Source organism: Lycium barbarum, chromosome 7 (genome assembly GCF_019175385.1).
Source record: "Lycium barbarum isolate Lr01 chromosome 7, ASM1917538v2, whole genome shotgun sequence".
Taxonomy (NCBI): Eukaryota; Viridiplantae; Streptophyta; class Magnoliopsida; order Solanales; family Solanaceae; genus Lycium; species Lycium barbarum.
In genome coordinates, this window is record NC_083343.1 from 119,093,354 (window position 1) to 119,096,805 (window position 3,452).

The window sequence follows — 3,452 nt, forward strand, 5'->3', positions numbered from 1 at the left end:
TCATCCAGCACAGAAAGTCATCCATGAACACCTCCAATAAATCCTCTACCATGTCATAGAAGATTGACATCATGCACCTCTGAAAAGTGGCTGGTGCATTACACAAACCAAACGGCATCCGGCTGAATGCAAATGTCCCATATGGACAAGTAAAAGTGGTCTTCTCCTGATCCTCCAAAGCGATGTTGATATGATTGTAGCTCGAATAACCATCAAGGAAACAATAGTAGGAACGCCCTGCTAACCTATCAAGCATCTGATCAATAAAGGGCATAGGGAAATGGTCCTTGCAAGTGGTTGTATTGAACTTGCGATAATCCATGCAAACTCTCCATCCGGTGACAGTTTTGGTTGGGATCAACTCATTCTTTGCATTCGGCACAACCGTGATGCCGCCCTTCTTAGGAACACATTGGACCGGGCTCACCCATTTACTATCAGCAATTGGGTAAACCACGCCTGCATCCAGCCATTTGATGATCTTTTTCTTGACGACCTCTTGCATATTTTCGTTCAATCGCCTCTGATGCTCTACACTCGGTTTGCTACCTTCCTCCAACTGAATTTTGTGCTCACAGTTCCCATATGGAATACCTCGAATGTCTGCTATGGTCCAACCAATAGCATGCCTATACTCCCTCAACACCATTAAAAGCTGCAAAATGTGCTCCTCGGTCAATAAGGATGAAACAATCACCGGTAATGTATTGTCCGGGCCATGGAACTCATATCTCAGGTGTGATGGGAGCTGCTTAAGCTCCAACTTAGGTGGCTTAATGATCGAAGGCTTTGCTGGAGGAGTTGTTCTATTTTCCGAATCAAGATTCAGCTTATTTGGGTGGTATGTATATGAGCCCAACCCAACAAGTGAATTAACTGTCTCCACATAGCCTTCCATGTCTTCAGCATCAAAATTCATCAGAATACCAGCTAAAGCCTCACCCAAACTCTCTTCTTCCATCTTGAACTCCACTGCTTCATCAACAACATCGAATGAATCAATTACCGAAATACTCTCGTAAGCACTTGGTAACTTCATCCATTTGCTAGCCTGAAAGGTCAATTCTTCATTGTTGACTCGGAATTTTATTTCATTTTTCTCCGAATCCATCAGAGCCCTCCTTGTAGCAAGGAAAGGTCTCCCCAGAATGATAGGAATGTCCCGATCAACAGCACAGTCAAGAATCATGAAATCAGCGGGCAACATAAAATCACCAACCCACACGATTACATCATCAACCACCCCAACAGGTCTTTTGATAGACCTATCAGCCATCTGCAATATCATTGTAGTCGGTCTTGGCATCTCCAAACCTGATTGTTTATATATAGCAAGGGGCATCAAATTTATACTCGCCCCATTATCACACAAAGCACGAGCAAAATCATGGTGCCCAATAGAACAAGGAATGGTGAATGCCCCAGGATCTCCCTTTTTCTCCACAGTTGTAGTTGAGATGATGGAACTCACTGTGTGAGTCAAACTCACAGTTTCATGCTGCACCGTTTTCTTCTTAGTCAGCAGATCCTTCAAATATTTCGCAAAATCGGGCATCTCCTTGACAGCTTCCAAGAAGGGAAAATTTAGAGATAACTGCTTCAGCTGATCATAAAACTTCTCAAACTTAGCATCTTCCTTCTTCTTTACCAACCTCTGAGGAAAAGGAGGTTTAGATTTGAAAAGCTGTGTCAAAGGGCGGAGAGCCCCTTTTACAGCCTGCTTGCTTGTGTTATCAGCTTCCCTCACCATCTCTGGAATCTCAGCAACCTTCTTATCAGTAGGAATCTCATCAGCAATTATGGGTGTTTCAGACTGCACCTCATTCTCTTCATCTATCGGCTCAAGATCAATCACTTTCTCAGCAGCCCCCTGTATTGTTTTACCACTTCTAGTAGTGATGGAAAATACACGGTCTATATCACCTCCCCCATTCTTGGGATTTGGAATAGTGTCACTTGGAAGTCCTCCCTTTTCTGGAGGGTGCTGCTCTCTAGAAATATCCCTCATCTGCGACTCAAGCTTCTGAATAGCCACTGTATGGGAACCCATTGTTTCTGTCAACCCAGATAAAGTCCTTTCAGACTTAGATTGATTTGCCAGAATCTTCTCAAGCATTGCTTCAACTTTTGAACTACCCTGCTCTGTTGATTGCCCCTTCGGTGGTATATAAGGATTGGAACTCTTGTTCCCAAAACTGTTGCTGTTGTTGTAGCTCCCTTGGTTTGCACCACCATAATTATTGTTGTAGTTCCCAGAGTTGTTGCAAGCACCTTGACCTTGCTGAGGTCTCCATTGATTTTGATTCTGATAGCCACCTTGCTAATTCTGTCTTTGATAACCCCCTTGAGAGTTATTAACATAATTAGCATCTTCAACCTGCATAGGTGGCCCATCAAGGAACGGACCATCTTGAGCATGGTACATCCCCTTTGGCAAAACTGTATCATCGTCATAAACATTTACCTTCTTGATTTGAGATTCATCAAATTTCTTTGTCAGCAAGGAAATATTTGTTGCAAGTTCTACCAATGTTTGCTGGGTGTCTTGATTCTCCTTTACTATATTCTGGATTATAGCACTACCATACGGTACCACATCAGCATTGTTTGAGTGCCAAGCCTGATTATGAGTTCTCAGCTTGTTAAGTATGGTGGTCACTCGTCGAAAGGTCTTGTTCATAAAACACCCATCAGCTGCATTGTTATCTACTGACTGTGTCACTGGATCTAACCCTCGGTAGAACTTCTCCATCAATATATTTTTCGGAAAACCATGATTCGGGCTCATCTGCAAATACTCCTTGAACCTCTCCCAGGCTTAATATAGTTGTTCCCCCGGTCGCTGCTTGAATTCATATATCTTGTCGTGAATCTCAGCCTTCTTGCTAGGGGGGTACCACTTTGTAAGAAAAACAGCTACCGTCTCTGCCCATGAAGTAATCGAATTTCGGGGTAGCTTCTCGAACCATGTTCTTGCCTCTCCAGCTAAGGAATATTTGAATAACCTCAACCGAATAGCATCCTGTGGAACATTGTTCTGGATGTGATTAGCACACACATCCACAAAATTCTGCAAATGACGTTGAGGGTCATTCTCGGTAGAGTTCCGAAAATATCCCTCAAGTTTCAACAGCTGGTATAGAGATGAGTCAATTTTCACAGTAGCAGCTCCAACTCGAGGTTGAACAATAGCAGATGCATAGTCCTCCTCTTGAACAAGTTCAGCAAAAATATTCTCATCATCAGATTCATTCGCCTGATTGTTCAACCGATTCCCCTGATTACCAGCACGCTGATTCTGCTGATTTTGATTCATGTTCACCAGGTTTACACAGAGTAGCAAACAAGGTGTGATGGAATAAGCAAAAGACTTTAATCAAAGTAAAAACTATTTAGTAATTTCAAAACCGTATTCCCCGGCAACGGCGCCAAAATTTGATATGCTCAAATTA

General features: G+C 42.8%; 1 non-coding gene across 1 annotated transcript; it reads left to right on the forward strand.

Annotated features, from left to right (window-relative positions):
• The first annotated feature begins 2,768 nt into the window (after positions 1 to 2,768).
• Positions 2,769 to 2,874, forward strand: LOC132604793 (small nucleolar RNA R71). The gene has a single exon (XR_009568892.1). It is a non-coding gene; the product is annotated as a small nucleolar RNA R71 (small nucleolar RNA).
• The last annotated feature ends 578 nt before the right edge of the window (positions 2,875 to 3,452 follow it).